This window comes from Thermobia domestica, chromosome 9, assembly GCF_964235325.1.
Source record: "Thermobia domestica chromosome 9, izTheDome1.hap1.1, whole genome shotgun sequence".
Taxonomy (NCBI): Eukaryota; Metazoa; Arthropoda; class Insecta; order Zygentoma; family Lepismatidae; genus Thermobia; species Thermobia domestica.
Window position 1 is genome coordinate 208,055,939 of NC_137462.1, and position 25,525 is coordinate 208,081,463.

Consider the following 25,525-nt stretch of genomic DNA (forward strand, 5'->3'; position numbering starts at 1 on the left):
TTCTCTGCTACTACTGAGTCATTGCCTTGTTATAACTTTAACTGGAGAGTTTGGAGGTTTAGTTCACTCCATCTTGCTTTATCTAATGTACAGATCTCAAGCTTACTTTATCTAAATTAGTTGTATTTAAAAAATCCTTGTATCAATTGTACAGTAGCAATTTTGAATTTCCCTTTAATCCTTTCTACAGTAATTTATCTACTGATAGTAAATGTTCTCTTCATTTACCTTGTTTAAAGAAACGTTTTATTCATCAAAATTCAAATACTGCATCATTTCTGACAAGAACATACCCATATATGTACAACATTCATAAAATCATCAACACCTACCCGATAAGAAAAAGAACTAATGGCATCTCTCCTTAGCCCTAGGATCCCTACTCATCTCAAATCAAACAAAAATGAATATGCTAACACGCATCAAAATAGTCTGACTGCTATACCTCTATTCCTCTCGATGATGTCGATGAATGGTCAATGTTTGCCATCATATGTTTTCTGCGAGTAAAATTTTGATATTAGTACAGTTATTTTTAATGATATTAAAATGATCTTAATGCTATCTTTAAATCACGAAATGTGTAATATATTATATAGAATTGTCATTGACAACAAAAATGATTTTTTAAAGTGATTATTATACAGTTCATGTATGCACTCACCAATAATTCAGTTCAAAATTAGTGCAAGATTCGATAGATTTAATGAATTATTTTATAGAAGGTGAAAATTGGTATGAAAATTTTCAATACATATGATGGAAATTCTCCCATACACTTTAGACAAAGTAGGAATAAATCATTATGTCTGTATGACTTGAATAAATTTATTATAAATTTCTTTACACTTTTTTTGAATGACTTGAATAAATTTAAGACTAATTGACATTTAATGGACTAATTGAAGCGAAAGGGTGTTCGTAAAACTGGAAGTCCGTTAAATCGCGAATTGTGTTATGAACCATTAAAATAGGATGTTTTACTTGGAATTCTGCTGTGAAATGTAAATGTAAAATAGTTAGTGTACTATATTATTAAGAGAAAACTTCTTACAATTAATAAAAGTCAAGGATCTAAACTACCTGAGGTGTTCATAGTAATCCAAAATCTTCCGAATTTGAAGATCTTTCTTACATACGCGATGCTATTTGTTCGTATGGCACTTACTTAGACAAATTTAGAACCAGACACGACCAGTTCTTCTTTCTCGTCATCACTGTTGTCCTCGTTATCATACTTCGTAACATTTTCTACTACCTATTTTAGTTAAAAATCTAGTAGACTGGATCACTTTCGGCAGCGTTTAACCACTATTTAATATCATTGACATGTATTATGTAACTGACATTCCAACTCGATCGAACGAGTGGTGGTGGTAGAACTATTTTCTTTGTACGAACCACTGCTGTGTAGTAAATTTTAGATTCAACAGATCTCAAATCCACGGACTTCGGACTTACAAAGCAGTGGTCTCCCTGTTGGGCCACCCTGTATATATAAACTGGAAAAATCTATTAGACTGGATCATTTTCGGCAGCGTTTAACCACTATTTAATATCATTGACAAGAACGAGGGGTGGTGGTAGAACTATTTTCTTTGTACGAACCACTAAATGGTCGCACTGTTGGGCCACCCTGTATATATAAACTGGAAAAATCTATTAGACTGGATCATTTTCGGCAGCGTTTAACCACTATTTAATATCATTTACAAGAACGAGGGGTGGTGGTAGAACTATTTTCTTTCTACGAACCACTGCTGTGTAGTAAATTTTAGATTCAACAGATCTCAAATCCACGGACTTCGGACTTACAAAGCAGTGGTTCGTACAAAGAAAATAGTTCTACCACCACCCCTCGTTCTTGTCAATGATATTAAATAGTGGTTAAACGCTGCCGAAAATGATCCAGTCTAATAGATTTTTCCAGTTTATATATACAGGGTGGCCCAACAGTAGGTATACAGTACCGTATTGATCAGCTCATTGCATTTTATATCATTTCGTATTGTTATCCTTCAAGTAGACTTAGCTTCTTTACTATTTGTTCTTAATGTGTTTTTACTTACATCTTAAGCTTGGAAAGGCCGAAGCAAATAAACCCACAAACTAGAATGTTATACTTGATCAATGCAGGGGTGTATACCTATTTTTGGGCCACCCTACATATATATATACTAGCAGCGTTCACCCCGCTTCGCTGCGGTCACCCCGGAACGCAATAAACTTTGTTACTTAGATAATTTTTACTTTTTCGCTTTCAAGTGATATGATAAAAACCATAGAAGATTGCAGTAAATCTTAACATTATATCGCCTGTCATTTATGTTAACCCGCCCCGCTTCGCTGCGGTCATCCCGGTGCTGGCATATTGTAAAAGTGTCTGTAAAAATAAGCAAATCAATTTAAAAATTTTAAACAGAAGATTCAAGCTATTTTCCGCTGTATATCGCCTGTCATTTATGTTAACCCGCCGAGTGACACGGTCATGCGGGTTGCATATAAATACGTTTATTTTTACCTATGATGAACTAATAACAAAGGATTTGTACGTTATGGACACTTGAATGGTCAATTATCTCAAGACACTGGTAATTAAAAATTAAAGTGATATGATAAAAACCATCTAGGGTCCAAATCCTAATAACCCCCCAAAAATGAAAGAAATTGGTTCAGCCGTATTAGCGTGATGAGCGGACAAAGGATTTTGTACGTTCTCTTTTATATATATATATATATATATATATATATATATATATATATATATATATATATATATATATATATATATATATAATATTTAATTAACACTAACTTTCGTATATATACAATACAGTGGGCAGAATCACGTTTTAATAGATAAAGTACATAGTACATACAAAATACTGGATACTTGTGTTATAAAACACTTATTTTTCTTTTCTTCCTTTCTTGAGGAATTATGAAGCATGCCAGAAAAGATGTAGATAATACGTTCCAACAAAAGTTAAGAATCAATTGAATTATACCTGTATAAATAAGTGGTTTTTTTGAAGTTAGGGAAGACTCCTTGTGACAAAGACCTGAAAGTGGTCTCCTTGTCAGAGGCAGTTGTGTAATTGAGAAGCTCAAAGGACAAGAGAAGGAATTCTGTAAAGAGAAGAGATAATTAGTTAACTGGCAAAGTTCTAGTAATTACCTACTGTGGCTAATTTAGTTAGTAGATTTCTTTTAGGTGCTAACAGGGTTTATTATTACTGCCAAGTGCTGTTCAAAGCACTTATCTATTTTCTTATACTGTATTTTCCATTTCGTAGGTTTTCTTTGAAGTAGTCTACGAACGAGAGGGATTACTTTAATATGAATCTTGTGTTATTTTCTATCGTACTTAGATTAGATGATCTAATAACTGCCATGCTTACTTTCAGTGGAACCAGGTTCGATTCTCATTTGAGGTTGAAGATTTATTGATGTTAAACCTTTGTCATGAGGACAAGTTGGAATCAGGAGGACTGTGTGTGAAGAAATAAAAACAATACGTTTGGAATTACCTCATTTTTATAGTACAGGAGATCTAATGAACTAATGCACAGAACGTTGATTTAGTGTTAGACTTTTTTTTTTGTAACATTTACATGAGTATGTTCTAGTGCACATAGGAACAATAGATGGTGGGACTTCTACTTATGTAAATCTTGTCAGAAAATGCACACGTTCACAAAACTATTTTCGTGAAGGGTTACAAGAAATATCATATGTTGTTTGTTGCTTAGTACAACGGTCAAATATATCGCGTAAAGCTTTCCTCACAGCAAAAAGTAACAACTAATGCAGTAACAATATACTGCGTAAAACTTTACTCATAGCAAAAAATAACAACTAATGGCAAATATCTCGCGTAAAGCTTTGCTCATGACAAAAAAAAAAAAAAAAAAATACAAATTATTACTAAGAGTTACTACACTGCAAAAAAAAAAAAAAAAATGGTGTTAAAGCAAAACAATTTGTCTATCACTATTAGCGTGTCATTTCAACAGCAAGCCCTATATTTTTTTACAGTACACAATTCATATTTCAAAATTACCTAATGGCAAAGTTCATGGGATTGTGGTCAGGTAACTATGGTGCTCATTCTACAAATAAATCAGACTTAAGTATATTATGGGAACATTTTGCTTGTTACTAATAAGTAACACTAATTTGGGGTAGAATTTTGACTGAAATCTTACGGCATTTCTTTCTCCTAGAGGATTATTCTTTCTGGATGAACAACTAATCTTCTGGATCTAAGTCGATGCTTATTGATTTCCCAATTTCGTCGTTATTTGACCGAACTCGTTTCATTTTCGTTCTATAAATACAGAGTGCCCCGGGAGCAAATGGAAATACTTTGAGAACTGGAAGTATAGGTGATTCTAAGTAAAAAAGTTTATATGATCATGGATTCGATTTTGAACGATAACTGAGACACGAATAGAAATAAAAATACTGCCACGTTGCTCGTTGGTAAACCATCTGAGTACTAGTTCGTAGGTGCAATTACTGAATAATAGTTTCAAGGCTAATACCTATTAAAATGATTGTCAGTTAGGAATATTCCATACTAAATTTGCAAGTTTGCCGACAGATGGCAGCACACGTGACAGTGTTATTCATCGAAGCGTCATAACTACAGTGTTGTGAGAGTGCGTACCTGGAACATGTTCACATTTGTGAACTTCTGATATTGGGTTGTTACCGCAGCGTTTCACACAGTTACTTAAAATAGCACCTACAGACACGAATGAGAAGTATACGAACATGATGTCTATATACGGGTTTTGTAATGGAAGTGGTCTTGCGGCTGTTGAAGAATACAGGAGACATTTATGATTAAGTAGGATACCAAATAAGGCAGTATTTACTAATACGTTTCGTGCATTGAGAGAGCGTGAAACAATTCCCAGTGCTAAAGTGACTTCCGAACGTAGAATGAGACAATCTTTGGAAGAACAGGAGGAAATAATTGCACTGGTGCTAAGTTCTACCACAAGTACCGGACGAATGTCAACACGTTTAAGTATTCCATGTACCTATGTGTGGCTGACACTACATGCGGATAGTTTGTATCCATTTCACTACCAACTGGTGTTGCACTTACTTTCTGCTGATTACGCTTCCCGTATTTATCATTGGTCATTACATAATGCAGTACAAGTGTCATAGATTTTATTCGTTTGATGAGTCTACCTTCAGTCGTACCGGTGTGAATAATAGTCGTACTAGGTACACTTTGGGTCAGGAAAAGCGTAATGCAACCTTTGTCACGCAGTAACAAGGCAAATTTCCATAAGCATGTGAAGTGGTATGATTGGCGACGGGATTGTTGGCCGCCTTCATGAAAGCATGAATGCACAGTAGTACCTCCATCTATTACAAAATGATTTGACGGACAAGTTAGAGGATTTTCTTTTGTTCACAAGACGTCATCATCTTGCAATATGATTGAGCACCGGCTCGTGTTAGTCGTAATAGATACTACTAATCATTGAACGCCTGAATGCCACGTAACCCAATCTATGAATTGGACGTAGGCTGGTAAATTGACCACCTCGTTCTCCTGACCTCATCTCTCTCAACTTCTGTTTATTGGTGTGGATGAAACAGGAGGTTTACCGGGAAAAGGTAAATGCAAGGGATCAACTGCAAATTCGCATAATGAATCTACTGAGTTAATCCGCGAATATCACCGAGAGCTTCGTAGTGCAACACAAGATGTCTTCCGAGGCGCTCAGAAGCTCATTGATGTTGATGATTGCATTTTTGAGAATTTGCTGTGACCTGTTCTGTGGTGGCCTTTTCACTTTTGTGCAGTCGTTCATGTCAGTATTGGCCAGGACGTGTTAACATTGTATTTTTCACTGTTAATTACTTGCTTAATTACTTAACTGTCATGTACTACTTATTGCTATACCACAAATTAATGCAATAACAGTAAATATCAGTATGTGCCTTCTAGTATTTACTTGCATAGGTATCCTTACATTTCCATGTGTTACATGTTATTGTTTTTGTCTACGTTTTCAACGAACTTAAAAAGTTCGTTACTGAATTCTCTATGTGTATGTGTCTATGTGTGTGTGTGTGTGTGTGTGGTGTGTGTGTGTGTGTGTGTGTGTGTGTGTGTGTGTGTGTGTGTGTGTGTGTGTTATTTGCGATTTTGTTTTTCAATTTTGAGCCCTCCATTCGATAAAGCATCTAAAACTATCTGAGAAAGTGATGGAAGTTTTCGCGTCACTTTTACCGTTCCTGAGATTTTGGCCAGAAAAAGTTCCGATTTCGGGAGATTTAAGGAGCCGTATCTTGGGAACCGTAAGTCATAGAGACCATAGTGGTGTTGATCCATACCTAAGAGGATGGTGAACGTTTTAGTACCAAATAGTAACAGATGGCCATTGGCCAACTGGTCACTGGTTCTGCCAGTGGCCACGGTTACTATTGGTACCAGAATGTTTACCATCCTCTTAAGTGCTGATCAACACCAGTATCATTTCTATGACTTACCGTTCCCGAGATATTTTCCAAGAAATAGTTCTGATTTCAGGAGATTTAAGGAGTCCTATCTCGAGAACCATAAATCATAGAGAAATCATATTGATGTTGATCAGTACCAACTGGCCACCGTTCCCAGATATTGCCCAAAAACGTTCGAATTTCGGGAGATTTAAGGAGCCATATCTCTCGAACCGAAAATCATAGAGAGATGATATTTTGCTAATTTTTGCGAGAAACAGAAGAAAGTGCGGATAAAAGGATTTACTTTTACATATAGGAACAATCACAGTCATCCTTCCCGCTTCTTCTCTTCATTCTTTTGAAGTTCGTTCTGGCAATACTCGTGGAACATTCTCAACTGTTTCTTTTATTTATTCTGCCCATATCTCAGTTGTCGTTCAAAATCGTGCTCATGTTCATGTGAACTATTTTCTACTTTAGAATTACCCATACTACTATTTCCAAAAGTATTGCCACTTTCTCCTGGGACACTTTGTACAGAATGTTAAGAATTTTCTTCTTTTGTGTATTGATTATATCTGTGGGTAGTTAACATTGTAAAAGTTAAAAGTAACATTTCGTGGGTTTTATTGTACGCCAATCCTTGTACGTAATTTCCTAACGTTTTGTGTATGCTTGATTACATGGAAAGCGAGCGGATTTTTTGAAATGTAAATACATGTTTGTGTATCAAGTTAAAATTAGTGTCATTTTGTATACATCATGGTATGTATGGCAAAGATAATGTAAGTTTTATCTTGCATGTTTTAGTATATTTAAAGACATATATTTATATAAAGCAAGCATTTAATATTATTAATTTCTAATTTATGTTGCAGTTTCGGGAATATATAATTCGTTTATCAATTAGTTATATTATCTTATAGATATAGATATAGATAGAGATAGATATATGTATATAGGTCTGCGTGGATACAAAGTATCACATCTGCAATTTATCCATCCTTACATTTACCCGCGTCCACAACATCTCCATCCGCATCTGCACCCTCATCCGCAGATAATGAAATAACGTGCAGCTTATTTGCTCTATAGTCTGACAATTATGACGTCAAAATTAGTTTCTAATATAATAATTGTAAATTCATACTTCATTGTTCCCGGAATCCTGTATGATATGATATCGATTGAATTCAAATCAACATCAAACAATATCTTTTACGAAATTAATGAAAACACGTAGTTATCTAAGGTTCTCTCAAGTACAATTTTTTGAGAAGAAAATTGTGAAGCTAATAATTCCTTATGTCAAATAAGTTAAGATCACATCACTTTTTTTAAGGTATGAGTATCTATGGTCAGAACGCATGAATAAGATGATAAGTGATCGATGAGAGAGAAGAATTAGTTACTTAAGCACAAACTCGCGTAACAGAGCAAAGAAAACCCAGTGAAACATAGTTTTGATGTTGATCCTACTTGGTAGTAAACAAGCTTACTAATACTGCACTAAAAGCCAATAATTGACCGCAAAAGTTAATGTCTTATCGAAAGTATCCTCAGTTTTGTCCGCCATCCGCCAATAAAACGGTAACATATCCGCAAAATTTTAATTAATGCCGATATCCGCATCCACGCAGATATGTACGAATTCATATATTTACATATAATGTCCTTGTTTTTAAACCTATAATATTTTATGTGTAAGTAAGTATTCAAGCTATTTAATAGGGTAGCTATAACACTTGGGAAAATTTATGATCTATGCAATATTTGCTGCATGTGTGCGTCACTATTCTCATCACACATTTTTAAATTACCCAATTTTTTAAAAATTCTTTTCAATTTGTGGCGGACTGTAAGTTTTTAATGACTACTTAGGGCGAAAAACTAATTTATCTGGCCACCAAAATGTCTTTATCATCCTGGTGTATTATAATGCTGAAATAGCTATCGGCGAACAGTTTTCAGATTTGGAATCAAAAAGATCCATGCACTTGAGTTTTCAGTGTTAGCGGAAGTATTTGTTTTGTAGAAGTGATTTTAGGATAAGAAAGTGACGAAAATTAGTGTAATGCAAGTTCGGTATTGAAGTGGATATATTAGCGAAATGCGCTCCCAATGTCGCAAAGAAAGCCGCCTTATTTTATGTTATATTTGCTATTTATTTTCTTTTGTATCTCATCGTCGGAACAATAAAGTACGATTATTGCTAATAATAGAGAATACAATACAAACTCATGCTTTAACGATACTAATATTGCCGATACTTTTGTACTTTTCTTTTTTCCTTTTTTCTTTTTCTTTTCTTTTTTTTCTTTTTGTCATAAAACTAATATCTAACAAAGTGAAATTTTATATAAATTATTTTACTTAGATACGAGAGCTGCTTGCTTAAGATATACCGCATTACTAAAGAATCTCATTAGCAAACAAAATTGCGTCCTCACTTCCGAAAACGGTAGATTCACACACCGTTATAACAGAAGTGCTAGCCATTCTCCCTATACATGCTTTCTGAAAGCAGCCTCTAGTTTTTATGAAATCTAATCTAATGAAGTCGCTGTTTTTCACCCAATTTCATGACAATTCTTAGGCCTGAAGGAAATTATTTTTCCGAAAGTTCTCGCGAATGAGTTTTCCTAAAGCCGAGATTTATCTGAAGTCCTTTCTTACATTTGAAAACTGTAAGTTCGCCAAGTAGTCTGAAAGTTGTTAGGTTTTACCATCATTTTATTCCCCAAAATCGGTCTTAGATGAGTTTTCTCAAAGTCAACACAAAAGTAAATCGCTTTGTCGCACCAGAAAGCAATATATTCGTTATATTTCGTAACAATCATTGAACTCCACCTAACTATATATATGTTCTTTAGGGGTGCTTAAATTTATTTTATCGAAAATCGACACTAAGTTAAATGGGTACGTCATAGCTAAAATGTTGACTGTATTTCAAAACAGTAATGAGCCCCTCCGCATTTATTTTCCCAAAGTCGCCCTTAGAGTTTTCTTAAAGTCGATACTAAGCTAAATTACTTTGTCACATCTAAAACCAATAAATTCATTGCATTTCATGACAACCGCCGATCTCCTAAATTATTTCCCCCAAAGTCATCCTTAGGCGAGTTCTTTTTAGAGGGGATACCACGTCACGTTACTTGGTTGTACCCAAAAATAAGTTCTTTTACTCTTTTTGTTAACGATCTTTGAGTCCACCTAAATTATTTTCTCCAAAATCGTTCGTGAATGAATTTTCTCGAAGTCGACACCGAGTTAAATCGCCTTGTAGCACTTTAAGCTAGTATATTCAATCTATTCCGTAAGAATCATTGACCTTACGTAAATTATTTTTTCCCGAATTCGACTTCAAAATAAGTTTTCCTAAAACTGAGACTTAACTAAATCGCTTTCTCTCACTCGAAAAAATACCTCACTCCACATTATCAAAATCATTGGCTTTACTTTTGATGTAAAATTCGTAATCAAACAATCAAGCGTACTGTATAGTGTGTATTGATTGATTAATTGACTACTATTTTTATCTTTGCAATTTTAAGTTGCGTGTGTTTTTTACTTTATATTTTAGTAACTTTATATTTTCGCACTGAATTCTCTTTTTAAAATCATACGTTAGTTCTTTCCGTGGTTATTTTATTTGTAATTGCATCTGTTTGTATTTGAATCGTTTGTCTGTTAACCAGATTCAGGGTTGAAAGCTGATTGGTAGGCTATTTCCTCGATGCGATGAAGGAAGGGTTGTGAAGAGGTGGATTATAGCAAGTGAACATGGGTTGTTAATCGTAGCCAAATAGTGTGCGAGTGATAAATGTAGTTGTGGCTGACATTACAGAATTATGGTCAGATGGGTCAAGAGGAATATTGTCACGTTGTTAACATGCAATACATCAATTAGCAATGTCTTTAATTACCATTATGATGTGCTAAACCACACAATGCTGATACTAGGATTCAATAGACAGTGTATCCCGATAAGCCAGAACAAGACTTCTTTTAATATAGTATGATAGTTTCCTAACAAATGATAATATCTACCTTTTTTTTAAGTAACAGAACGTATTGCGTGCTATAAAATCAATAACTAATAGTAAAGTCTTTTTAAGTACAGAAATGTTTTTATGTTGGCGAGAGAGATTTTTATTAACAAGTTAATTGTTTCACATTTAACAAAATGTTTTCACATATCGAGATGTACTCTTGATGATTAAGACTACACGAATGCATTTCATGTAAACGACGATCTGGAGGATATTAGGGAGCAATTGCCCGACTTTCTTCTGCAGCTTCTAGAAGTATTTGATTATATCTGGACTACTAAATAGAACGATCTTTATGCCATTCGACGTTTAGGACGAAAATGCATTAGTGTATCAATTTGTTTATGTTTCTGTTTTGTAATAACTAATTCCGGATATGATTAAACATAATGGGCCTTATGTAGAGTCGTTCTGACGCGTGATTAGTACCATACTAAAGAGCTCGACTAACATATGTTTCCTGCAGTAGTCAGGTCTTTAGTGTGACGCTAATCATATGTCAAAGCGACTCTGCATAAGGCCTAATGTGTTTTATTTGATGTTTAAAAATAATCCTTATCGTTCCGAATTTTAAATCGGTTGATGAGGCTGAATTCGAGCACTAACTTGAAAGTTGTTCATACTAAGATGCCGAACAAATTGATTGATTCAAATCAAACTTGTGCCTTATGTGACGAAACTTGAAACATATAGTTACAACTAAAGTATAGGTATGTAAAATATATTAAATGAAATTAAACCGGAACTCTGTTTAACGTGTTTCATTCACCGTTACTCTACACCATACCATTAATTAACTTGTAAAATTGGTAAAGCCAATGTTAGCCCTTCAGTTGTTTTTTTTTAATCGCTAGTCCACGTATTGCATTACCTCATTTCTTGTTAAAATTAACATTGATGAGGTTATGTGAGAAATTTCTGTGACAGTTCATCTTTTATGTGATATAGCACGATGTCGTGACACTCTAGCTCTCCTCGGTTAACATTCTTTGACTAGCACTATATCCATAACCTTGTTCCATCACTGTATGAGTTTCGTAAGTGGGTGGTGTTTTTCGTTTTTACGATTGTCACCAACAGCCAGTACCAAAGAAATTTCTTCCTCAGTATAGCTCAGGAGCTTTTAAAGGTGAGTGTAAAGGCGCCACAATCACCAACAGATGTATTTCTCTCATATGTTTTCTACTATCTTTCCATTGTATTTTGTAAAATGCTGCAATATTGACAATAATTGAATCAAATTCAGGGAATGAATATTCAAACTTTGTTCAAAAACAAATTGAAAGATGAACAATTATAGGATACTTCGCGAACTTTTTCATTATTTTGTTTTATTCGTTCTATAGAGCAATTAATTTTACTCCTCAGAAGCATGCTTCAAATAACGAAACTCTCCCTACAACGAAAGAAACTAAATATTTGAAAGTTACTTGGATTATTCTTTATTCAACTTGTCTTTGGAAGTTTCAATATTCGTTTCTTCAGGTTGGTTCAGTCATTGTGAATATTGTCACTGGTTTGAAAATTCATCTCTTGAGGTTAATTCAGTTATTGTGAATATTGTCTCTCTGTATGAAATACATTGGAAAAATGCTGTCATATGTTGCTGATAAATAGTCCTTTAAATCATCTTAAATTTAAATCTTTTGAGTTCATGTGAAAATGTTTCAATATACTATATATACAGTCAAACGTTGTCTTACGTGACATATTAGGTTGTGTCTGCATGATAAATTTCATAGCTTTGATATATATTCTGCGCTGTTGATATAATAAAAACATGTATTGTCAATAATGCGAATATTTGTGGGGAATCTCATATGTAGAATGTCTTTTGAGTAACGACTTGCAGTTTTATGAGCCGTTCAAAAAAAAAAACACTACTGGGTCTTTGAGCCAAATGTTTAAAAATCTGTGTGCTGGACAAAAGGGAAAACTATTGGTCATGATGGTTCTTAGATACGAATTTCTTTTCCAAAAGGACCATTGAAGTGAAAGAGAAAGCTCTTTGTTGAAGCGACCTCATTGCTTCCTTTGATCCCTAGTTTCTTCCGAGAGGTACTTCTGTGCAAGCAGGATGGAAGAAAATTCTTGTTGACAGGGAAAGGAAAAATGTCGTCTTTACCTGTATCATCTTTTGTAGTGTAAGTTGAAATATAACGATTTCATTAGGTTTTCTCTCCTTCGCTAATATTTCTGGTCATTACATTTCCCTCCATCGTTAAATATCACAAGTACTGCGGATACTTAATTTCGTAGACTTTCAAATTATGCTATGTACAGGATGTCCCAAAAATGGGTATACATCCCTGCATTGATCAACATTCTAGCTTATAGATCTATTTGCTTCGGCTGTTTCGAGCTTAAAATATAAATAAAAAGACATTAAGAACAAATAATAAACAAACCAAATCTACCTGATGGATAACAATAAGAAATTGTACAAAATACAATGAGCTGATCAGTATAGGACTGTATACCTACTTTTTGGTCATCCTGTATAAGTGTCGGAAGTCTTATAGAACGGCTATGTTCGTCCGTCCATCCTTCGACAGGTGTCATAGCAAAAATGGTAAGAGATATCAAGAAGCTGTTTTTTTTTTTTTCAGTCGATTCAGCATCCCAAGAATAAATTCCATCTCACTCGTTAACTTTATTCAAACCGGAATTGGTTCAAATAAGCCATTTCCAGTTTTAATGTTTATCCTTATAAAACAAAAACGATAATAGATAGTGACAAATGGATTTTTGTAATCGATCCAAAATCTCAAGAGAAGTATTGTCATAAGTCACAACACTTTTCCAAAACATGAAGTGTTTAAAATTTACTAGTACTTTCGGTTTCAGTACTAATTTCGATAGAGCAAAAACGGTAAACATATCGTAAAACGGTTTCTTTCAGTTGATTCTGGATTCAAGGAATAGGTTCCATTTCCGGTTTCAATGTTTGTCACCGTAGACCAAAAATGGTAACAGAAAGCAACAAGGTGTTGTTGTTGATATTATTTTTTTTTTTAGTCGATTCGGTGTCTCAAGAAAACACATCATAACACCCGCAGCAAATCTGAAACCATAAGTGATTGAAATTTATTTGTACTCCTGGTCTCAATACTGTTTTTCATAGAGGGAATCGGTAAAATAAATATAGAAGCGGTTTTTTGTAATCGATTCAGCGTTCAGAAAATAAGTTCAATCTCTTTTCCAATCCTCTATCTCAACCGAAAGTAGCAGACATCGACCATTCCAGTTCCAACGTTGATACCCGTTGAATAGAAACGGTGATATATATATATATATATATATATATATATATATATATATATATATATATATATATATATATATAAGGGCGGATCCAAGGGGGGCTATAGCCCCCGCCTTGACTCTCAGGTATACACTGGATAAAATGGACTTCAATCCTGTTTTACACTGGATAAAGCGGCAAACTATGGTTTAGCTCCTCTCTTGATCATATCCTGGATCCGCCAATATATATATATATAGCGAAAAGCTAATTTTTGCAATCGATGTATTGTCTGAAGAGAGTATAAAATCAGTACCATTAACACTATACGGAAACCGGAAGTAATTGAAATTTACTAGTTCGTTCAGTTTCAATAATTCTTTCCATAGAGAGTATTTTTTTTTTTTCGGACACATTCACCGTTCGAGGAACAGATTCTGTTTTCGATCCTATTCCTTATTGCAATCAATAGTTATAGATAGGGGCAGGAGTTTTTCGCAAATTGCGAAATCGCGAAAGTTTTCCGTCAAAGCCGAGAGTTGACTTTTCAACGAACTACGTCATGTTGAGTAAGGAAATAGATATTTTGAAGTCGCGACAAAATGCGATAACTGACATTTTGAGCTAAATATGCCGCAAAACGCTACAAATTGCGAAGTTTAAAAAAAAAAACGTCAAATTCAGTTGCTAAAATACAGAAATAATGAGTACAATTTTCCAAGCAATGATTTCCCTTTGCAACTGACAACGCTGATTACTACTACCGTTTCAAGTTCATAGCCGGAAATGTAGAACATTCGGCGTCCTGGTAATATTGTTTAAAAGATGAGGGGGAAAATTGTCTTTTAAAGTTACATACCTTGAGGAAAGAAAAGCAGGAATTGAATGAAATGTACGAAAGCCTTGATATTTATTCCCTCATTTGTTGGGTGCCTCTCAAATCCTGATATAAAGACTGTGTGCAAATTGTATGTTCACGTGCCAGGACTTTCAAACTAAACTGCAATGTATGAACCTTTGTATGCTTATTTCAATAAGAGTTTGAAGGAAGATGTGATGCAGAGTCAAGATGACAATGTCAATGTGATGGATATTTTACTTGCAGAGAGTACCAAAGGGAAGGAAAATTTAAATTTCAGTAATTTGTGCCTGTCTCTAATATGGTTTCCAATAACGAATACTGAGTGTGAAAGGTTTATTTTCGAAATAGAGTTTGGTAATCAATGATAGCAGGCTACAAATAAAAGAAGAAAATGTGAAAACGTGAAACATGCTGCACTTTTCATCAGAATAAAAATTTGCAGATGAGATATACAAGAAAATACTGAGCTAATCTATTGTATGTATATTTTTCCCCTTTTTTGTATGTGTATGTGTTTTTGGTGTATAACTAATACAATGTAAGTGTTTTGTGATGGGAATCGTGATGATACTGTGCTAGTGTATTTTAAGTTTTTGGACTTCTAAAAGAAGAAATAAAGTGATTTGTTGTCAGTAACTGCATAAAAATAACTTCATTGTTCTAAGTAGTATTGCTGTTTATTACTTATATTGGGCCAATATTAGAGTTTGTATACAAGTATTAGAGCTTGTAAAATAATTTACTTAGCGACAAAATGAGAAATGTTATATCTCAAAATGCGACAAAATACGAAATTTTTAATTTCAAATGCGAATTGTTTCATTTCAGACTGCGGAAAGCTCCTGCCCCTAGTTATAGATGTAAAACTTCAAATTGAGTATTTAATTCACATAGCCTGAAAGTATACCATTTTTTCACACTTTGAAACGAAATTCATTTGTTTTGCATCGTATATCTTACTATGAATATAGGAGCAAGTACAGATAATTTTGCAGTTGCGTGAGGGTCGAACTTGAAAGGTTGTGGAGGAACCCATAGATGGGGACATTTTTTAAAATTAAAAATGGCATAATCGAATTTTATTTACAACTTAATAATTCTTTTAGGTATGCTAATTGTGAAAGGGAACTTAGCATGAAGAACATTATAAATAATTAATTGTCAAAATAAACAATTGCATTCTCTTTAGATTGAAAGGCTAGTGAATTATGATGAGAGGTATAAGCGGATATAGACTGGTTTTATTTAAAAAGAAAGGCCACGGCACAGGTTATCAAAAGAAATAGCATGTTTTGTGTTTGACATGCAAATCAACAGAGAAACTCGTTATCTTTTCTGGGGATTACAATTTGGACTCAATTTTTGGATGGAAAATGGAAAACTTGGGGTATTACCCAAAGCACTTGGGATGATAATGGGCACGTCTGAAAAATTGTGCACCCATAAAAGCTATTTGAGAAAAAACTTATCATAATGCATCTACTTCCATACTATATTAATGTTACTTTTCCATTAATTGATCTCCCATCCCTAATTTTACATGTAAAAGTTAACGTAAAAATTACGGATTTTAAATATTGATTAATATGCTTATACTTAAAACTTTTGAAGGATGTTTTGTGGAAAAACGCAGCTGATCAATGTGTTTGTTTACATTCGTACTAAGTGTATGAGAAGACGGTTCAGCTAAGAAATATTTTCTCCTCTGTCTTTTTTTTTTTTTTTTTTTTAACTTTGAATTCCATAACCTATGGTGATAGAAGAGTACAATAGTGTGTGCATGAGTGTGTGCTACAAGAACGCCAGTCTTTACTGCTAAAAAACAGACGCGCACCCTCTTGATGTCTGTCATTACGAATTATGATGTGAAACCTGCGCAGTCTTTTCAAAAGTTCTTTTAATCTCCCTTCTGCCCTGAGGAGAGAAGGATAGGGGAGGCGGAAGAAAGTGAAAACCCGTAAAGAGTAGCCGCGGGAACTGGCAACCATGATCAGTGTGCAAAGGGGGTGGAATGAGGTAGTAGCTTTGTTGTGTGAGACCGGGTTGCCAGACTGTACGGCTCCGGCCGGCGCAAGGAGACCCATTGTTGTTTTCGCAGGGGGCTGGTTTGTCTCGTCTTACACACAGCTCTCACTTTAGCCTAAACCAACCGACCTTCCATATACTACACATACACGCGCCACTAACATTGTACTACTACGTTGTCCAAATATAATTATTACGTTTACGGTGTGGTCTTGTTTCTGTGACGGTGGTAGTGATAGTTGTGTGTTCGGTGTGAAAGTGGGAGCTTTTATTTTTTTGTTGTTTAACTTTATATAACAGAAGAAAGACCGGCAGCTGGTTTTACAAAGAGAAAACACAGAGGATGTTATACGAACCTTAACTGGTGGTTGTTCCGCGAGAAAATTGGTGTCTTTTCACCTGTGAAATGGTGGCTCACGAAGACCTCTTCTGTACGTCATTACGTGTGTACCTACAACTAAATATCAATGCATTTATATTTTCAAACGTGTAACTACTAGTGTCTGTATATGGATAAGTGTATGTGATTCTTCATTTTTTAAATTTTTTCTTCTTTCTGTACAACGAATATAAAAGAAGGGAATCCGCAAACGTGCTTTTTTTTTCTTTCTTCTTAATTTTTCCTTGAATAATGTGTGTGAATAAGGCATTGTGTTTTCCGATGTTGGAATTGCAATTAAGGATCTGACCCTCCAGTGATATCTGAAGTGGTAAGTAATGTTCCTTCTATATTCAACATAAAGCCTATCCCTTTTATTATCGTGTAAGTTTGTAAACCTTAGCAAATATTTTTCAAAGTACTTTGTACGAGAAAATGCTTTTTTTTTTCAATATTTAAACGTAATTTCATTTTAATATTGCGCACACACACACACACATATATATATATATATATATATATATATATATATTCACATTAATTATGCTCCTGTTAATTTACTGTTTCTCGGAAATGACATGCTGGAGGTTTCGGAACATGAAAATACCCAACTATAATGTTAACTTCCGACGTTTAATGTCTTTCAAATGTCTTATATGACATTGCCAAAATTTATTCAATTGTATTGATAATTCAAATAAATAATTCGATCTTAATTTCAGTACAATTTTTCTACTGTTGCCTATTATTGTTTTGCGTGAATTCAGTATCTTTAGGATGATTCACAATTATTACATCTTTCTTTACATGTATGAGTGTCAGTGTCGTTAAATTACGAACTTGATTAGGTTTCCACGACGTTATTCAGGTTACAAGGTAATAAGTTTGGGAAGAAAATTTTCATCATGTATGCTCCTGTTTACTCAGGGCAGTATAAATGGAAAATGCTAGTCAATATTTTTATTAAAATTGTAGACTTATGCGAATAGGAGAAAGGATATAGTGCTATTTATATCTTCATTCAGTTATATCGACTTAATTGAATTTATGTATTTATCTGCCTTTATAATATATCGGTTAATTTTTAAATGCAATGAAAACAGCCGTTATTAAAATGTCCTTGAAGTTTTTGTTATGTAGCTTAATTATCACGGGAAGATTAAAATAACCACAAAGTAAGTTGTTACATAATATTTTCCAAAAAGAAATACATTAGAACTTACGTAGATCTGTGTATGAAGGTTCTTGTATGTGCAGATAGCCTATTGAAATAAATTGTAGTCATCAATATCTATTAAATGAAATAAGTAACGAAATCTAATTTTGGAGTAACGTGGTATCTATTCATAGTACGAACTAATTGTATTCAATCATATTTAACACATTTAGAAATTCTTAAAAATGTAAATATATTTGTAGATTATCTAAAGATCTACGAGATGACTAACCTGTGTAACGAATAAGTTGACTTAAAAATGAAATCACTTTGCGATAATCTCGCATAGAATTTTGCTAATGAATATGAAACTTTCTACTTAGAACAGTTAAATTAACCGAGTTCGAGTAACAGGAGAACTTGCTACAAATCTACTCATATTGAGATATTATTCATAACCTAATATATTACTAATTTTAATTTGAGATGGAGTCGCTTATAGGTAATACAGAGCTCTGTTAAATGATGTATGGACTTTGGTTCCCGGAAAAGTTGGGTCTATTCCTGAGTTAAACAAGTAGTAAGCCGTTATAAACAAGACGTGTAAAAAAAAAAAAAAAAAAAAAAAAAAAAAACTAGTGGCGGAAGTAGTAAGTAATTATTTTTTCATGTTAACTTAATGACAAGTAAACATGAAATCAAATGTAAAAGATACTCATAATAATAAAACATATGAAAATTAGTGTTCTTGGATGGTTACGGTAGACAGTATAAATAAACAATGTTGTAGTTATAACGATATTGGTATGTATTGTGCATCTTCACGATTTTATTTATTTATATTCGTAACTATAGAAATCACGAGTTGTAATAAGAATATTGTAGTTTGCGATTAAATGTGAGTTTGAAACCTGGACTAGCTATTGTCCTTAAAATATATGAATAAAGTTCGAGGCACAAAACATAGTGTTCTGCCGCCTGGTATAATAAGAAAAGTAATACTTGAAAAATGTATCTAGATATATTTTGAAATAAGCTTGGCAGCATGTTATTTCCAAGCTTTCTGCTTCGATCGTTTCTCAGCGTCTCTTTCATTCCAGGAGTTATTAAACATTCATATCGCGACTTGTAACATACGGTGGTCAAGGAAATGACACGTTTCTCTGTGGCCTTCTGAAATGGAAGATCGACGACTGTGTATTTGAAAATAAGAAAAACAAAATTTCTATACCGTATAGCATATATATATATACGCAGGACAACAACTTACAGGAATTTAAGTAAAATGAAGGCAGTGTGATATTTTGTTTCACATATATTCCATAGAGACTTATATATTATGGATAAATTAAATTATTAAGAATCAGAAATTTGAATAAATTAACGTCTTCGTACAATTTAATGGAAATTCAAATCAGACATAATTCATAATCCCGAAGCATTTTTTCTATTGCGGAAAGTTATGTACGCTGTAAGATTTTCAATTACTAAGAAGGACTGTGACTACGTATCTCAATTGAATTACAGCAATGCGTAATACGGGAAAATGTGATTGATATTAAAAATGTTAAATATGACTTTTGATTCTTTAAAATATCCACTATTGTTATTATTTTCATATAATTTTGAACTCTTTAACTTGAATGAAAAAATAATAATATGTTTCACCATTCTTTTAACACTATAACACTAGAAAAGCATTTAATAACTACCTTCTTTTTAAAAAATATGAAAAGTTTAGTAATCAAGAATAATCACGTGATAGGAAAGAAAAAGAGCAAATCGGTGGACTTCATTGGTTTTGTAGTTCGAACATATTGTTAATACTCGAAGTATTATCGCTCTACGACTAAGTGTTGTAATGAAAATGTAATAAGGGTAGCAATAACTGTTCTGAAAATTTAGTAGTTAAATGTAGTAAAACAACATTATCATTTAGGATTTATACATCAACTAAAATTGCAGTTAGTAACGTTTTTAGAGCTAAAGACATTTATTTAGGATATTAGACGGAACAAATTTATCTATATTGTTCTTAAAATTCGAGCTGAAGAAGGTCAAGACACTATACTCAATCTTATTTCAATATATTGATGCGATATAACACTAATGAAAAAATGAAACCTTTAAATAATACACTTTTACTACCATTAAACTAAGAAATACTTAAAGTGGCTATTCATGGTTTTACTTTTGTAAATGAACTTAAATTAGGTTCTAATAGAATATCGGAAGTTCATAATAAAGTGTTTCCAGAATGGAGAACGAGATGTACGCAAAATCTTAACCGAAACAAACATGGGTTTGTATCTGTTTCTTCGTGTATGATACTCTTTTCTTGTCTGTCGGTTTGAGTTTAGGTAGTAGCTATTAAAACACACACTTCAAGATGTGTAACTTTCGCACATTTTGTAAAGTCGTTAGGCAACTAACATGACTCTTGTGGTATGTTGGGTGCATAACTACACTTGCTGAAAAACCTCCATCTCAAAAAAGTCATTTTGTAAATATCTAATTGTAATTAACTTTAAAAACTCTTTCTAAATTTTGACGAAATTACAGAAATGACAGAAAAGAAATCTGTCTTTATTAGCAGTCTTTCTGCAGTATCATACGTATCTCTACAGAACCTATGAATAGATATAGTATTCATCTCACTCAACTACTGAATACAATTCTTTAGTGAATGTTAAATTTTCTAACTTTAGTGAATGTTAAATTTTCTAACTTAATTAGGAGCAAGTGAAGTATTCTATAATTTAACTACTTCATGCCGAAAACAGAAATTCAAATTTTAAGGTATATTTCGAAGGAACGCTAACATTACGAGAAGCTGCTAGGGCTTTCAAAATGTGGACATAAAGAACTTTCAATTTTAGCTGGTTTGAACGGATGGCCAACACTAGTTCATCCAGTCTTGGATCTCAAACACTGTTTTAGTGTTATATAATTCATAGTTATAAGGAGCATAAATTAATAAATTGATTCTACGATGAAAAAAGCATTTATCAACGTTTGAAGATAGGAGATGAGAAAGAGAAGCTTCTCGGGAACTTGTCATGATGAGAAAAAATTCTTCAAGAATCGAGACGAGAGAAGACTTCTACAAAGTTTACGAAACGAGACTAGAAAATCTTGTTTCGTCTCCCCAGCAACAATACTCTTGGGATGTTCCCCTTTCGTCTACTTTATCACGAATTATTTTATCACTATTTATTCATGTTAATGAGGAGTCGCCAAAAAAGGTTTGCGTCATTGCGTAAATTACGTCATTCAGATTTTGAAGTTGACAGAAAATAACACTTTCGTGTACGGCAGCTGAACTGACGTTTGACCTTGGTCTTTGCTCTTACGTCAAGAAACGTGCTGCACACAGCGACGATACCAACGTTGTTATAAGGAAGTCCAATTTCACAGACATGTGTATACTCCTGGTAAGGCGATAATCTTTCTAGCATGTTGTAATATTTGTCTCCTGAAAACCACTTTCCCCCCGCAGGAAGTTTGCCAATAGCTCTTCACGAATTCATTGCATCTCGCCAAACGTAATTCTAATGCCGCATGATATAGTGATAAATCGTTTAGGTGGAGATACTAGAAGTCAGTAACTTTGAATAGGTTTTAAAAAGAGAAAATATTTTTGTGATAGAAACGTAAGATAAATTTAGGGATTGTACCGTGAATGAAGAGGGGATATAAGAACTTCTTTATTAATTATAGTTTTTTAAAAAACAAACAAATGAACATAACTGCAGAACTTGAAACTTTACTTACATCACTGTAATGGGCATTACTTAGTGTATATATATATTCTTGTCATTGTTTTTCGTGTATTCATTGTATTTGTGTGCTTGACTTAATTCTACTGTTAGGTAATATATATTTTGCATATATATACAGTGGCGGATCGAAGATATGATCAAGGGAGGGGCTAAACCATAGTTTGCAGTTTTATCCAGTGTAAAGCATGATTGAAGCCCATTTTATCCAGTGTATACGTGAGTGTCAAGGTGGGGCTATAGCCCCTATAGCCTCCCTTCGATACGAGAGAGAGAGAGAGAGAGAGAGAGATGTGCGTAACATTGTAAATTCACAAATCTCTATAAAGAATAGTTAAGTAGAAAACGTTTTTTCTGTATCTCCGCTACAAACTTTAGTTTTACTGTGCCTCGGCTACTGTACGGTTGAGCTCACCTGCAATGATATGAAAACCAATGGCACGGCACACCCGGCTTTGGTTCGCTGTGGGATCTCATTAGGCTTGGATACCACGTCGAGCTGTACTCTGCGTGTGTCAAATATCCGCGATGCTAAAAAGGACGTTGAATACCAAACAAAGCAACTTTTAACTGTATATTTGATTCTGTAAATACACAAATATCTTATTATATCTCTGTAAGTTGGGTAGATTTCTGCATAGGCAATGATGTCCAGCTTAAACAGGTTTTACTGTTTAATGTAAGATGCAAACATGATTATAGGCTTTTTTTTTTAAAAAAAAAAGAAAGGGTATCTGAGGTTTATTTTAAACGGAAACTGTAGTTTAGGATATCATTAGTATTTTTTTTTATTTACGTTGAGGAAATAAAACATTCTTGTTCGTGCATAAAGTATAATATTCCATTCATAACAAGCGATAAGTCACGAATGTCATATATCTTGACGTAAACTCAGATTATTGCTGTTCCAATGCAAACACATAACAACAAATATGAATAATAGTAGGTACCCTTCAGTAATGGAGTATTCATGCAAATTATCACAATACGTTTAAACCTGATTAATTGTGTGTGATTTACTTATGAAAGCAACTGATAGTATAGTTAAAGCCGACACAACTTAAATCGTTGTCGAACAACACAGACGTAGAGATATAAAGAGATATCATGATAAACTAGCTTCACCAAAGCATGAAAACGTAACTATATTATGAGTATTATGAGATTGTAAAGTGACTAAGAAATTGGCAATTGAATTATGAAGTCTTAGCTCGAACTACTGAATCAGGAAATCATCTGTAGTTGTTTAGTATCGCTTAAAAAAAAAAAAAAAAAAAAAAAAGTGAATCTTTGTTTATATTTATTTATTTTAGTAACGAATATGAGTACTATTATTGTACAGTGACCATAATTATTTCTTATTTCTCCTTTTATTTGAATACGCATCGATGATTTTTATTATTATTATTATTATTATTATTATTATTATTATTATTATTATTATTATTATTATTATTATTATTATTATTATTATTATTATTATTATTATTATTAAGTTTCCTTCCACATTCTTTATTCCATCATTTCACTCCTTTCTCATCATCACCGTCTCCTTTAGCCTAGCCGGCATAATCGTGGGACGTAAAACTTAAAGATTTCATTTTTCTCTATATTGCCAGGTACGTAATTGTGAGAAAGGAAGTTAACATCTTATCAGTACTCTTGTTGTATTTGTAACTATACGAATTATATACTCGTATATAATTATCAATCGAACATAGTGCTGTAATTAGCTGATCTCTGTTTCTAGCATCACAAATAATTATTATTATTATATTAGACATTAAGATTATTGTTCTTAAACTTGACCTAAGCAGTGATAGCTTACATTATTACGGATATTTTCTATACTTTTTTGAAATAATTTTGGCTTTCGTACTACCGTAAATTATAAATTCGGAAAAGAAAATAGACATGTAAAACTGAAGATCAATTTCTCAAAAGTAAAATCATTAGTTGGCGTGGAATTTCTAACATCCCATTTCAGCATTGAGGCTGTATGAGACATGGGCCTTCAGTTTAACGAGGGATCGGAACGACATGAGCTCGGAAATCAAACTGTAGTCTACCACGCTAAAGTTAGATTTGTTAATTATGTAATCACCAAGAAGCTCTTTAAAAGTATTGTAATTCATAGTTTTGATACAATAAATTTTTTCACAAAGAAACATGTATATTTGTTATAGGCGTACTAGTGATAGTAATCTTAATCTTAATTCTTAACTATATATAAAACTACATGAGCTGACATAAATTATTGAGCACTTCCTGTAGAGCTACAATGATTAAATTTGGCATGATTGTAGGTTTCCGGAACTAACCGACAGGAAAATTACCAAAAGTGAATATTTTTAATTTTTTTAGGGGTCTAAAGGGGAATGGAAAAATTCCTATGCTGGTGTTTTCTTGGGATACAAAATCTTATCTTTTAGGTAGTTGAAAATAGGAAAAGAAACGATAGAATTGTGGGTTCAAGAGGTGGGAGGCTGTAGTTCGAGCAAAGGCAGTGTGTTGGTGCGAAGTCCTCGGATAGGCAAATTCAGGAAATTTGAGGAGCAAGTTGACGAAATTTAATGTTGATTCAAAGGCCGATAGATAAGAAATGCAAGGCCGTAGGCCTAGCGAACTTGGGGGTCTGGGGGACTTGGGGGTGTAAATTATAAAATTGAAAGTGACTATGTTTCTGACTCTTAATCTCTTGAGTCACCCAACCGATCTCGATCAAATTTTCGACATAGATGCAGTTCTGGCCTGGGAGTGTTTTTAGCTATTCACTTTGAAGGTAGAACTTAGGGAAGGGGGAGGAGGGCGAATTATAAAAAAATAAATAAAACGTAATAACTCTTGAACCAAACGACCAATCTCAATCAAATTTTCAACATAGATGACGTTCGTACCTGGGATGAATTTTACCGTTTCTCTTTGACGGAACAACATAGGGGAGGGGAAGATATACAAAAATCAATAAATACAAAAATAAAAGTGACCATGTTCGTGAGTTAATAACTCTTGAATCACCCAATCGATCTCAATCAAATTTTCAACATAGATGAAGTTCGAACATGGGAAGTTTTTTTATTATTTCATTTTGATCGTAGAACTTAGGGGCGGGGAAGGGGATGAAGGGAAATATATGAAAATGAATAACTCTTAAACCACTGTCACGATCAAACTTTCAACATATATAAGGTTTTGACCTGGAATGTTTTCATCATTTTACTTTGACGGCGTAATGTATGGCGGTTGAGGGGTGACATATATATATGTAAAAATGATTTTTTAAAAAGTTACTGTCTTTGTGACTTCATCACGCTTAAACCACCCGACCGATCTTAATCAAATTATCAACATAGATGAGGTTCGAACATGCGGTGGTTTTTATCATATCCCTTTGACGGTAGAACTTAGGGGAGGGAAGAGAAATATAAAAATAAATAAAATTTAATAACTCTTGAAGCACCCGACCGATCTCGACCAAATTTTCAACATAGATGAGGTTCGAGCCTGGGATTTTATTTATCTGTTCACTTTGACGATAGAACTTAGGGGAGGGG

General features: G+C 33.5%; 1 protein-coding gene across 6 annotated transcripts in view; it reads left to right on the forward strand.

The window, feature by feature from the left end:
• LOC145660567 (uncharacterized protein CG43867-like) overlaps positions 1 to 25,525 on the forward strand; it is a 714,987-nt gene that overhangs the window by 341,999 nt on the left and 347,463 nt on the right. The window contains exon 1 of one of the 6 annotated variants that reach the window (XM_081725795.1): positions 16,636 to 17,367. The exons of the other annotated variants lie outside the window; for them this stretch is intronic. The gene's annotated coding sequence lies outside the window, so the exon portion shown is untranslated. Of the gene's footprint in view, positions 1 to 16,635; positions 17,368 to 25,525 lie in introns of those variants that run through there. 6 annotated transcript variants of the gene reach the window in all.